Source organism: Sciurus vulgaris (assembly GCF_902686455.1).
Source record: "Sciurus vulgaris genome assembly, chromosome: 7".
Lineage (NCBI taxonomy): Eukaryota > Metazoa > Chordata > Mammalia > Rodentia > Sciuridae > Sciurus > Sciurus vulgaris.
The window spans coordinates 114,444,840-114,459,298 of NC_136467.1; the positions used below are offsets into that span (position 1 = coordinate 114,444,840).

Sequence of the window (14,459 nt, forward strand, 5' to 3'; positions counted from 1 at the left end):
CTTGGGAAACATGCTTGGCATGGTTGCCATAGGTAACAAACTGAGCAACCCATGACACTGAGCTGCTGCCGAGGCTCCTGGAGTCCTTTCCTGGCTGCTTTCTACGATCTGTCCCTCCTCTGAATTCCAGAAAAAGCAATCATGCTGTGCTATTCACATTTATTATGCTCTGTTTTATACAATTGATGTCATGGGTTTGAATCTCAATGCATAAACTTAAAAATTCCCAAATATATCAAAACCACAACATTGTCATGGTGGATGAGGCCAGGAATACTAATAATAGAAATCAATAATAATTATTATTGTAGAAATTCTGGTTTTTTGTTTGTTTATTTGGTACTAGGGACTGAACTCAGGGGCACTTGACTACTGAGTCACATCCCCAGCCCTATTTTGTATTTTATTTAGAGACAGGGTTGCTTAGCACCTCACTTTGCTGAGGCTGGCTTTGAACACTCGGTTCTTCTGCCTCAGCCTCCTAAGCTGCTGGGATTACAGGTGTGTACCACCACGCCTGGCTGAAAGCCTGGTTCTTTATTATTCACAACAACCTAGCAGTGTAGATTTATTATTTCCATTTCACAGGTGAGGAAATTGAGGCTCAGAGAGGTTAAGTGACTTCCTCAGGGTCACAAAGCTAACAAGAAGTTGAGCCAGGATTTGAAACCAGGTCTACTTCCAGTCCTAGGCCTATGCCCATTCCATTCTTAGGTTCCTGTCCTGAAGAAGCAAGCTGACACTCAGCTTCCCTTGACAGTGACACACTCAGCAACCTCCAGTGGATTCCCCACAGCACTTTGGTCCCACCTCCAAGTGCTCCAGGTCCTGGTACTCCTATGATGTGTCCATGTTGTTCTCCTCTACCAGAGTAAAGTTCCTGGAAATCATGGATCTGTCTTATTTATCTCTATTCTCATCATTTTTTGAGATTTTGGCACTCAGTAGAGACCCAAAATGTTGAATAAATTGATAAAATAAGTAAGTAAATAAATATTAAACATTATGGTATTAAAAGTATATGCCTTGCTGGGTATGGTGGTGCATGTCTGTAATTTGAGTGACTTAGGAGACTGTGGCAGGAGGATTGCAAATTCAACAGCAGTCTTAGCAACTTAGCAAAACTCTGTCTCAAAATAATAATAAAGAAGGGCTGAAGTTCAAAAAAAAAATCTAAAAAAAGGAAAGAAATATATATTTTTTTAATATTGGGGGTTGAACCCAGAGGCACTTTACACTGAGCCACATCCCCAGCCCTTTTTATTTTTTTATTTTAAGACAGAGCCTTGCTGAGGTGCCAAGGCTGGTCTTGAACTTGCAATACCTCCAGTTTCAGCCTCCCGAGTTGCTGGGATTATAGGTGTGCGCCACTGTGCCTGGCTAAAAGTACATTATCTTATATGACACTTTAATTGCTCTAATGGTTCATGTTATTATTAGAGAGATACAATTTATAAACATAATAGAGCCTATAAATAAAAATGAAAATTAAAAATTAAAAAAATAAGTTAGTAAATGATAAGAAGTTGATATCATCAGGAACACTCTTTCAAAGTCAAGTTTAGCATAGCTGCATCTGATTGGTCTAGCCGAAGTCAGTGCCAGCATCTGGCTGCTAAGGAGTCTGGGAAAACACAGATCTGGTGTTTTTAGCTTCTATTGTGAGAAGTGGGAGCTCCTTCATAAAAGATTCGTAAGGTGGGAAATTCTCAGATTCTGAGAAGCTTCCAACCTCAGTTCCTCAAAAGAAAATGTCTTCCTACACTTGGCCAAAGCTAGAGGGCAGGAAAATAAAGGGGAAAGGTCACTTAAGAGGTCAGGGAGTAGTCCAGGACAGTGGCAAGAGGAAACCTGGAAGGAGAGTTTAAGGAGGAAAAGGTAAGGTGCCCAGTGCTTTGGTGAATACTAGGGAGACATGGTCTTTATATTTCTCATGAAAAGGGTGTTCTATGACCTATCCAAAAGCAACTTCAGTTCAATGTGGAGGTATAAGTCAATCAGAGGGAACTATGGAGACAATGAATGTAAAGACATGGAGGTATCTATATAAAAAGTATTGGAGATATTTGCCGGTTTTTGTTTGTTTTTGGACCAACGATTGAACTTGGGGCACTTGACCACTGAGCCACATTCCCAACCCTATTTTGTATTTTATTTAGAGACAGGCTTTCACTGAATTGCTTAGTGTCTCGCTTTCACTGAAGCTGGCTTTGAACTCCCTATCCTCCTGCCTGATCCTCCTGAGTCACTGGGATTACAGGGGTACACCACTGCACCTGGCTTATTCACCTCTGTTAACATCACAAAAACTCACCCCATTTCATCAATTCATTACTCATTCCATGGCATGATTTGCCTCTGGTTCCACCTGTAGGAAAGGGACATAGAAAGTGGCCAGGATAGATTTAGGGGGTGATAATGTCCATTGTTCTCTTTAAAACTGTTAAATCAAATTCTTCAAAGTTACAAAAGAAATTCTCATTTATCACAACCCGGGAGTCAGGGCCAGTTAAAATTCTGACATACAGTTCCCCTTTATCCCTCCTCCTGGCCCATGAATTTTTGGGAGAATCTACCCCACTCCCAAATCAGATCTAGCAGGGGATCAGCAAGACCTCACCACTTCCCCTTGGCTATAGGTACAGTGAAAGGTGTGCAATGATATTTTCCTGGGATGGAAGCTGGCACTCTTTTCAGTTAGATTTGAGCCTGGGGAGATTTGAGCTTGGGGTCACTGCAGCCCTTTGGCAGTTTGAGAAAGGAGCTAACATGGAGCATCCAGGTACTGGGATAGGGAGAGAAACCATACCCTGGGCGGCCCCTGTGAGTCACAGGAACCATCTAATCACCTTTGTTCAGGTTTATCAAACTATAGAAATCTCTCTCTTTTTTTTTTTTTTAACCAAAGTGAAATCATACTATGTACATTATTTTTGTACTTTTTTGTCATTTAATACACTGTGGTGATATTTTAAGCCTAGAGATTTAAATCTAATAATTTGACTTAAGAGCTATATAGGAATTCTAGAACAAGGTCCTATAATTTATTTTTATTTTACATGTAAGGGGTTCTTCTCTCCCTAACACCAAACACATGGTCTTTTCCAACACCAATTCTCCAACTCCCTGGATCTCCCACGCCATCTGGGTACCCAATAATTCCATTCAGATGCCATCTCCAACAGTTAGCAGAGAACTCACAGGTTAAGGACTCTGTTCCACAAGATGGTTCCCATTTAAAATGCCAGTGTCAGGTTCCCAGATTACCTACACTTATGCTTGATTTAGCCACAAAGTTGAGGATTTCCCTGATTCCCCACCCCATCCTAATTTGCTGGAAGATCCACAGAACTCAGTAAAGTGCTTTACTTACTATTACTGGTTTATTTTAAAGGATATAACTTAGGAATAGTCAAATGGAAGAGAGGTGTGGGGCAAGATATGGGAGTGGGAGGGGTTTTCATGATTTCTCCAGGAGTACCATCCTCCCAGAACCTTGATGTGTTCACTAACCTGGAAAAGGTCATTGTTTAAGAGTTATTAACAAGCTCAATCTCAGTCTCCTCTCCTACCTTCACCAGAGGTTTGTATGTGGGCTGAAGATTCCAACTCTCTAATACCATATTTTATTGGGCTTCTTTTTGAATCCCTACTTTGGGAAGATTTTGGCTCTGATCTATGAGTCTCAAAATCCAGTTCTCATGTTCACCTGATTTGGCAATACTGCAGAAGTGAAAAGCACCTCGGGGGTCTCTTTCTTTGACTTTCTGCCTTTACTCAGTTTCTCATCTCAACATTCCTCATTTTCTTCCCCAGCTGATGCATGCATACAAAATGATGTTCTTCTTTTCTTTTATCTAGCATTTCAGTTGTTTTGAGTTGTTTCTTTCTTCACCATGTTGCCAGAAAGATATTGCCAGAAACCAAAGTTGAATTTCTTTTAATTCTTTCATTCTCTTCTATTTCTTCTCAGTTTGGATGTGTGTTTTGTAGTGCCGGGGAGTGAACCCAGGGCCTCATGCACGCTAGGCAGCCACTCTACCACTAAGCTACACCTCAGCCCCTCAGTTAGTTTTGCTTTATTTTTTAGGTACAGGGAATTGAATCCAAGAGTACTCTGCCAGTGAGCTATATCCCCAGCTATTTTTATTTTTAAATTTTGAGACAGCTTCACTAGATTGCCCAGGTTGCCTTCAAACTTTCAATCTTCCTACCTCAGCCTCTCAAGTAGTTGAGATTACAGGCATGTGTCACTGTGCCCAGATGTCAGGGTGTTTTTTTGTTGTTGTTGTTGTTGGCACCAGGGATTGAACTCAGGGGCACTCAACTGCGGAGTCACATCCCCAGCCCTATTTTGTATTTTATTTAGAGACAGGGTCTCACTGTGTTGCTTCGCTCCTCACCTTTGCTGAGGCTGGCTTTGAACTCACGATCTTCCTGCCTCAGCATCCCAAGCCACTGGGATTACAGGCAAGCCGTCACTGTGCCCAGTAGCTGTCAGTTTTTAATAACTAAATTTATTGAAGTGTAATTTACATATAAAATTCACCAATTAAGTGTATAATTCAATTAGTTTGATAAATGCATACACTGCAACTACTACCACAATCAATACAGAGGATATTTCCATTACCCAAAAAAATCCCCTCATGTCCCTTTGTAGTCAATCCATCATTTTATCCCCAGTTCCAAGCAACTGTTGATCTGCTGTCATTATACATGACTTCTGCCTTCCCTGGAATTTCACATAGTTGGAATCATACAGTATATGTTCTTATGCCTAACTTCTTCCACTTAGCACAGTGTTTTGGACTCATCCATACAGTTGCATGTATCTGTGGTTTATTCCTTCTTGTTGCTGAGTAGTAATCCATTGTACAAATTCCGCAAACTCAGGTAATTTTTTTAATAAAAATTTTTATTTTTATTTATTTGTATGTGGTGTTGAGAATCAAACCGTGCCTCATACATGCTAGGCAAGTGCTCTACCACTGAGCCACAGTCACAGCCCTCAGGTAATTTTTGAGATAAGATTGCTGCATAGTTCAGGGCAAAGAAATTGGAGTCAAAAAAAGGGAAAGAAGAAAGTTATTAATGTGGAAGATTTATATGGAAGATTTCTACTTTATGTTCCTATTAATTAAATACCTTCCATCTCATTCTTCATTTTAGCCAGTGAAATTGAATGGCCTGAACTTGCTGTTTAATGATAACTAATGAAATTCTAGAGCCTGGCCTTAAAAAGCAAGCATCACTGCATGGTGACACATGCCCATAGTCCTAGTACTTGGGAGGCTAAGACTGGAGGATCATCTGAGTCTACTAGTTGAGGCCAGCCTGGGCAACACAGTGAGACCCCTTCTCTTAAGGTGGGAAAGAAAGTGTCAAAAAGTAACAAAAATCTGCTTATTAAAAGATGACATCCTCCTCTTCATTGAAGCAAGAGAGAAATATTCTACATTATAAAACTAGTTCATGCCAGGCACAGTGGCACACACCTATAATCCCAGCAATTTGGGAGGCTGAGGCAGAAGGATTGCCAAGTTTCAGGCCAGCCTCAGCAACTTCGCAAGAACCTAAGAAACTTAGTAAGACCCTGTCTCAAAATTAAAAAAAAAAAAAAAAAATTTAAAGGTTTGGGCATGTTGCTCAGTGGTTAAATACCCCTGGGTTCAATCCCCAGAGATTATACTCCATTTATGTATGATCTATCAAAATGTATAAATGAATTCTACTGTCATGTACAACTAATTAGAACAAATAAAATTTAAAAATTAAATAATAATAATAAAATAAAATAAATAAAAATAAAACTAGTTCGAATAATCAGATTTAGTAAGGTATTAAATTGAGAACATTTAAAAAATGTCAATCTGGGGCCGAGCTTTGTGGCACATGCCTGTAATCCCAGCAGCTCGGGAGGCTGAGGCAGGAGGATCGTGAGTTCAAAGCCAGCCTCAGCAAATTAGTGAGGCCCTAACCAATTCAATGAGACCCTGTTTCTAAATAAAATACAAAAATGGGCTGGGGATGTGGCTTAGTGGTTGAGTGCCCCTGAGTTCAATCCCCAGTGCCAAAAAAAAAAAAGTCAATCTTGTTTTTTTCATTTCTGTTTGTATAAAATGGAGATTTGGTGGCTATTCATAATTATTATCAACTTACTTTTTTCTTTGTTAATATAAATATGTCCTTTGGAGTATAATTTGAATAAAGGGGACACATAAAACTATTGTCCTGGGAAAATTACTTTCAAAATATAACCATAGTTCTTATTTCTTTTCTTAATAATTATTTATTTCATTTATTACCCAAATAATAGTATACTAATTGGTATTTCTATATTCCTAAACAGTATGAATACTGTAAATATAAAATCAGAATGCCATCTCCTCAAGTCAGAAAAGGATGATTGGTGCAATGGAAAATGTAAAAGCCCTTAACTGCAGATTTTTTATTTTCACAATGAGATTGAGTTTGGTCTCACTTACATGAATACCACAGAATAAGAATGATTGTGAAAGAAGCTCCCCCGAAAGGCAGAAAAGCATAAGAATCACTTACATTTGTAATATTGTGGTTACAAAATTATATAATCACAAGTGCCAAGAAAATTTAATTTATTTTCTACAACCAGTGAAATCTGCACAACCCCAATACCACACTTGGTTGGTAACTTAAACTTTGCCAATTAATCTCTGTCTCTTTTGGTTTAAACAGGCTGTTCTGGGCAAAACAACTTCTTCAGGTATACTATCAGAATTTTCTTTATTTTTACGGTACCAAGGATTGAATCCTGGGACACTCTGCCACTGAGCTCCATTTCAGAGCCTCAAACCTGCGATCCTCCTGCTCCAGCCTCCCAAGTAGCTGGAATTACAGGCATGTGCCACTGTGCCTGGCTTCTCTAGATTTTAGTCTCTTCTCCTTGCTTCTCTCTACTGGGTCTTTCAGAAGTATGAAAGGGTATATAACCTGTGAATGAGAGATTCTTACCTGGCTGTCTTGGGGTCTCTGTTCCTTTTGGTTTCTGAAGCAGTTTCCTTTTCTGTTCTTTCTGATCACTGGGCATTTTGTTGGCAGCGTCCCTTGAAGTATGCATCTGGTGAAGTGATGGTCTGGTCTCTGGATTTCACGTTGGCTCTCCAACGGGCACTGCAGATCTCTCTGCCTCTCATCCATGTTCTGCATGAGTTTCTGGTTCAAGCTGACCTATCCTCTGTGGCATCGTGGGGTTGTAGGAAATTCAGAGGCCACCTGGGGCGTTGCCTAGTTATGATATATAGCCGACGTTCATATTCCTGCATGTGGCGGCGGGGGTGGGGGGTGGATGAAAGTGCAAGTCACCCAGCCCTGGAATTCTTCAAAGTTCAAGTCCTTTGTTTGATCTCTTCCTTTCCTCTTCTTCCCTGACTCAAGGAATTTTTAATTTCTTTTAGGGATTATAGAAAAAAATACTTGTTTCAGAAAAATCTATATCATACTTATTACTTATAAAATTAGGATTTGGGGGCTTCTGAGTTTTTGCACTGAAAACTTTTTGCTCAAATTATTTGCTCTATCATGAGTTTAAAATAGCAATTTCAAAACACAAAAGTTGACTAAGACCTCAAAAGACACTATTGGGGGTATAACTCATTTGTGTAGGGTGCTATGAGGCCCTAGTTCAGATTCCTGGCATCACAAAAAGGAAAAAAAGTAGGGAGGTGGATAACATTAAGAAAGAAAAAAGACCAGTCACTATATGGGGGGAAAAAACCCCAACCATTATATAACTGATAAAGGACTCAACCAGAACATCTGAAGAACCCTTAAAAATCAATAAGAAAAAGAGAACAAACCCAAAGAAAAATAGGTGAGAAAGTTAAACAGTCAATAAAAAAGAAGATATTAAAATGACCAAAAAATAATCAAAAGATGATCTCATTTGTCTTTCAGGACATTAGAAATTAAAGATATAATGAGATAGCATTTATATCAACTGTACCCATGGGATTTGAATTTATAGAGGTAACTGAGTGATAATACAGATAAGACAATGCTATTAAAAGGTTTTTGTTACCGTTTCCCAGAGAAGGGTGCACACTACACCACACAGGGTCACTGGGTAAGTACCAAGTTTAGTCAGGAACAAGGGGAAAGCATGGGCCACAGCTTTTATTGGAATTCCTGCAGGAAGAGCAAGGCAGGACAGGAAACATCTTAGGATTGGTGACTTTGAATAATGTTGAGGTCTCTGGACTCTAGGAGTGGTCTTTAATTGTCTGGTACCTGGCTCTGGGTGATTCATGGCAGGGCAAATATCAGCTTAGAGTGTGAAAGTTAGTTAGATAAAGAAGTACTTAGGATTTTTTGGAGAGTTTATAATATGACTTTTGCATGCTTACAAAAGCTGGATCTAAGAGAGATGTAAACAACATCGGTGATTAATGAGTGTCAAGTAGACAGATACAGATCTAGAAAAACCTAGAACAGTATACATCTACTAGAAAGGCTAAGGTTAAAGAGAAAATGGATAATACCAACACAAGGCCAGGATGCGAAGTGACTGTAATGCTCACGCACAGCTAGTATATGAATCTCAAGAGTAGGAAAAACAAATCAAGGATATTAGAAGTTAGAGTACAGGTTATATTAGCACTGAGGAAGATGTTATTGAAAAGAAAGGGGCACAAGCTGGGCATAGTGGCTCACACCTGTAATCTCAGCAACTTGGGAGGCTGAAGCAGGAGGATAGCAGGTTCCCAACCAGCCTGTGCAACTTAGATCCTGTCTCAAAATATAAATAAATAAATAAATAAATAAATAAATAAATAGGGCTGGTGTGCAACTCAGTGGTAGAGCACCACTGAGTTCAATCTCCAGTACTATAAGAAATGGAAGGGTCACAAAGAAGACAGTGAAGTTTTTTCTTTAGCTTAATTAACAGAAAACAATAGATGCAATACACAGTGATATACCTTTATTATAATGTCTTATGGTTACATGAACATTCTGATTCTGCCATAATTTAGTACATAGGGCTCTTAACTATCTTACTTAACCCCCAAGGCAACTTTTTGGTCCACTGAACTGATTACATCAAGCTGATAGGACAAGTAAAGTATAAAACAGCACGAACCTTACATGCTTTAGGAAACATGTACGGGAAGGTGGGGTTACTAACGTACAAAGGCCTTTTACTACATTGATTTTCTTGGTGTTCAATGACCTTGCAGACAAGTGTCTCCCCCAAAATGTAGGAAAAGTTGCTTTACTTGTGCTACCTCCCCCTAAACAAAGTCCCATCACATGGGTGAGTTTAGAGACAATGTTTATCACATTTGGGTTTACTTTCCTGAACTAGGTTTTTCTTACCTAGTCTCCTGAAATGACATCATATTTTAGTAAGTTTCAGAGGAAGGAAAGATTCTTCAACTGATCCAGTCTGCAGTGCAACTTAGTCCTTACAACCCTGATAATATTCAAAGTCCTGACTGAGGTAGTGTATGGAGCATGTGACAACTCATGACAGGAGAATCACAGCAGAGACCTTCAACCATGACTTTTGGTGAGTAAATCTTCTCCATTTGAAAATCAGGTCTCGGCTTGTTGCTGGGCCTTGAACACAGTATGATCATGGAATTCAAGTTGTTTACCATGAGCTGGCTATTATCTGGTCTTCCTAGGCATGAAGCTAATTATGGATTTGTCATCAAGTAGAAATAATATATACAAAACAAGGCTGGAGCAGATCCTGAAGACATAGGAGGCTGGAGCAGGTGGCTCCCAGCACCACACGCCTACTTCTTTCACCACCATGACTGGATGTGCCCTGCAACAAAGTGTCTGCAGGGGGAAAAAAAATCAAGATTAGTTTGTAGCTGTCTTTCCACAATAGCCTGGTGTTAGAAAGAAATGAACTGCTGTGATATTATGGCCACCAATCAAGGATGACCCTGGAGGACATTGTGGATGGTGGGACTTCAAGAAATACAGCTATCTGTCTAGTTTTCTCAGAAGGAGAAAGACTTGAGGTAGGAATCTACACTGATTTCTGAGCAGAGGTTAATGGTTTGACCAGGTGATTAGGGAATTAGAAGTAATATTGAAAGGAAATTTGGAGAAGCAAAAATACGGATGCACTTCTCTCAATGGCTCCCAAATGAGACAATAACTTCCACAATGCAACTGCAGACCACAAATACTACTCTTCCTAGTTTAAGAGAAAAAAAGTATTTATTATCAGGGATTAGATGACTTTTAAGGTATTTGGGAGAATTAGAAGGGCAAACTTTAGGTGGAACTTTCAGTGAATTTCCCTGCCCCAGAATCTCACTGATTCCACTTGGTTGAGTAAGCTGTGGCTGCCACTGCAGGAAGCCAGCAAATCAGCAAACTGGTAACCACAGAACCATACTTCCTCTGTCATGATCTCTAGCAGCAAAGTGGAAACCTCACACCCTGTCTGTCTTCTTTACCTGCTTAATTAACATTCAAGTCTCATATAAGTGCATGTGATTAGCAAAGTCTCAGTCACATCTGGAACCTTCAGTGCAACAGGATCTGAGATGTATACTTTTTAGTTTTCTGGACTTTGAATGTAAAAAGGAACACTAGCAAGAGTTTAGATGGTATGTTGAGCAAACCATTCTACTATAATGAGAAGATTTGTGCCCCATGAGTAGAAGAGACTCTCAACAATCAGGTATATATCATGATTGGCCCCATGGATGATATCTGTCCTCCATACTAGCTACACCAGAGCTTGCTCCATGAACTCATGAACAAAGTGAGATGGGACTATTGACCTGGGAGTGACATGGGAGTCACATGGGAGCAATGCAAGGGCTCAACAATGTGGACTTCCTCACACTGAGAGTGGCCTGCCTATTGCCGACTTGGACTTCGTCCATCATGGAGGGGACAGCAATTTATCCTTGTTGTAGAAGCAACTTATTTTAGATTTCTACATACCTTCCCTAATCACCATATTTTTACCAGCACCCCCAGAGACTGACTGAATGCCTTATAAGGCGTTTCAGATGACATTCCACACAATACTGCATTTGGCCAGGGGGACACTTTTCCAGTGAAAGAAGTAAGGCAATCAGGGTGCACAAGTCAGTCCTCCTGGGATTCCTTGATCTTAATGTGAATTCCAACTGGCTTTGTAGAATAGACCTGATGAACTCTTAATTTGGTTTTGCCAACAGAAGATAATGTTTTGTAAGATTAGAATACTGTTCTATAGCATCCTGTTTCACATATGCTCTGAACAAATGACTGACTATAGGAACTATTTCTCTCATTCTTTAATTACACAAGTCTGGAGATGGGCTGGGAATATAGCTTAGTTGGTAGAGTGCTTGCCTCACAGGCACAAAGCCCTGGGTTCAATTGCCAACATCAAAAAAAGAAAAAAAATCACAAGTCTGGGGATGAGGTGTATATGTGAGATGGTACTCCTTAAAATTGCACTTCTAGGGGCTGGAGTTATAGCTCAGAGGTAGAGCACTTGCCTCTCACATGTGAGGCACTGGATTCAATCCTTAACACAGCATAAAAATAAATAAAATAAAGAGGGTATTGTGTCCATCTATAAGTAAAAATATTTTTAAAAAATTATACTCCTATCTAACAAATCACTATAAACATGGTGGCTAAAAATAACACATATTTATTATCTTCCCATTCTAGCAGTCTGAAGCCTGAAACAGCTCTCACTGGGCTAAAATTGAGGCAGCATCAGGGTTGAGTTACTCCTGTAGCCTCTAGGGAAAAATCTGTCCTCTTGCCCTTTCCACCTTCTAGAAGCTACCCATATTTCTTGGTTTATGGCCTCCTTCCATTCCTAAGTAAAGCCATCAATGGCTAGTGGAATCTTTCTCAAGCTGCTTCTCTCTGAAACTGATTCCACTGTGTTCCTCATTCTTTTTTTTTTTTTTTTTTTTGCAGTGCTGGGGATTGAACCCAGGGCCTTGTGCTTGTGAGGCAGGCACTCTACAACTGAGCCATATCCCCAGCCCTCCTTTTTCTCTATAAGGTAACCAGTGGTGACCACATTGAGCCTACCTGGATAATATGGATAATCTTCCCATCTCCAGGCTAGCTGGTTAGCATACTTAATCTGTCTTCAACTGTAATCCCCTCTTGCCATGTAGCCTAACCTATTCACAGGCTTGGGGTATTAAGATGTAGTTATCTTTGGGGACCATTCTGCCTCTTACATCATCTATCAACTCTGAGTTCTGCTGGTGGGAAAGAGTTCACCAGTAGGCACAAGAACTTAGAGCCATATTGCTACTTGACCATTTTGGACTCCTCATAACGGTGGATTAATTGGTGGGGGAGAAGCTATTTGTTAACTAGTCATTAATCCTAATTTTCAAGAACATAAGATTGTGTGTTTTTAAAATTGATAGCATACAATATTACGAATACATGTAATACCACTGAACTGTACACTTAAAAATGGTTAAGGAGGGGCTGGAGTTATAGCTCAGTGGTGGAGCTCACATGTGTGTTGCCTCACATGTGTGAGGCAAGCGCTCCACCATTTATTTTTTTATGTGGTTCAATTCTCAGCACCACATAAAAATAAATAGATAAAGATATCATGTCCATTGACTACTAAGAAATATTTTTAAAAATGGTTAAATTTCACACAATGTGTATTTTACATAATAAAAATCAAAAACTTGGGGGAGGGGGTGGAAGGATTGGGAAATTTTGCCAGATTTTTGTCCTTTTTTCGGTCGGTATATCTTATCACCACACTCCATCCTGTTCCAGAATAATCTCCCATCTTCTAACAGGGAAGGGAAGGGGCATTCAACTGGCCACCTGGGCTAGAAGAGATTGAGGAATCCAGCTGCTCCTTATATCGACTTTCAACTCAATTCTGCTTTTTCAGCAACACCTTCCAAAATACCTTCAAACACACCTAAGAGGGTCAGAGTTCTGTGTATGAATAATATGGGTTCTTGATCCCCTCTTCATAGAGTCTCAGCTTCTGGTTTGCTGAGTCAGTCAATCATCTCCACCCCTATCTGGCTCCCAAGACTTTGCTGATATTTCCTGTCTGCTTTCATTATTTCTCCCATTCCTTCTGTGTATTTGTGCCTTTTAAATTCCCTGTTATCATTTTTTCTTTTTAAAATCGGGTAAGAGTAATTTAACATAAAATGAACCATTTTTAAAGTGAACAATCCAGTGACATTTAGTGCATTCCTATCTCCAAACAAGTATACATCTTGAGGTTCTAGGAGTTGGGATTCCAACTTATCTTTTTCTAGGGACACAATTCAACTCACAGAGAAGACTTGAAGGTCAAGTGGGAGCAAATGATGTCTGCCACACTGGATAACTGGAGACTCTCTAAAGAGGTATAAGAATTAAATAATAGCTGGGTGCAGGGGTGCATACCTGTAATCCCAGCTATTTGGGAGGCTGAGGCAGAAGGATTACAAATTCGAGGCCAGTCTGGGCAATTTATCAAGACCCTGTTTCAAAAAAAAACGTGAATAAATAAAAAGGGCTGGGGATGTAGCTCATTGGTAAAGTACTCCTGGGTTCAATCCTTGGTATTATAAAGTAGTAGTAATAACAATAATTTAAAATGATAATTATATACCAGGGTTAATTTAAATTGCATTTGAGTTATGGAAGACTACTACCTTATTTGGGGAAATACCTACAAAAACTCTCAGAAGCAGTGAGGTGACAATTAGCAATTTAACCATTCAATGAAAAAAAGTTCTATTTATATGACTTGCACCTTTTCAAAATAAAAGTATATAAACAATTTTAAAAGTTCAAAAATAAAAAGGAAAGAAAAAAGAAATATCTAAGTAATTTTTTGGGGCCAAAAGGAGATCAAAATTGAACTTGCTATGGTGAAATTGCAATAAATCACCTAGTGGATTTTAAAGCAAGAGACAGAGCCACCTTTATTCACCAGTTGGCAGGATGGAGGGCAGGCTGCAAGACTACACCCTTCGACCCCCTCTAGGGGTTAGAGTACACATTTTCTACTGTAAGTAAAGCATGTCAGTACATTAATCATAAGTGACTGTTGCTACGATTCAAAACTAAAAAACATCATGAGCTCTAAAATCATAAGCAGAAGGGGAAGTGGGTCAAAGTGACCTTAGTTGAGTACAGGTTAAAGAATGGTTACTAACATCTAGACAATTGTTCTCTAACAGGGTACATTGTCCAAGAAAAATGGGAACCAAAAAGAAAACAATTTTACATTGTGTAAGAATTGCCATTTTGTGTAGCCAAACATGCTATGCTAAGCAACTGTTGATGGGTACAGAGGCGGGGTGTTCCCATGGGAGAAGCATTTCCTACATAACATGGAGTCTCAGGGTAAAATGGAGTCTGTTTGGTCACTGCCCATATAGCCTGGCCCATAACAAACTGATTAATAGCAAACAGGGATAGGCTTAGGCAACACCTCTCTACTACTAGTCTAG

At 39.5% G+C, this 14,459-nt stretch overlaps 1 long non-coding RNA gene across 1 annotated transcript in view; it reads left to right on the forward strand.

The window, feature by feature from the left end:
* The window catches only part of LOC306666171, a 31,526-nt gene extending 19,051 nt beyond the window's left edge, over positions 1-12,475 (forward strand). Inside the window, exons 2-3 of the long non-coding RNA XR_013765226.1 lie at positions 9,385-9,547; positions 9,666-12,475. This is a non-coding gene — a long non-coding RNA (uncharacterized lncRNA). The remainder of the gene's footprint in view (positions 1-9,384; positions 9,548-9,665) is intronic.
* The last annotated feature ends 1,984 nt before the right edge of the window (positions 12,476-14,459 follow it).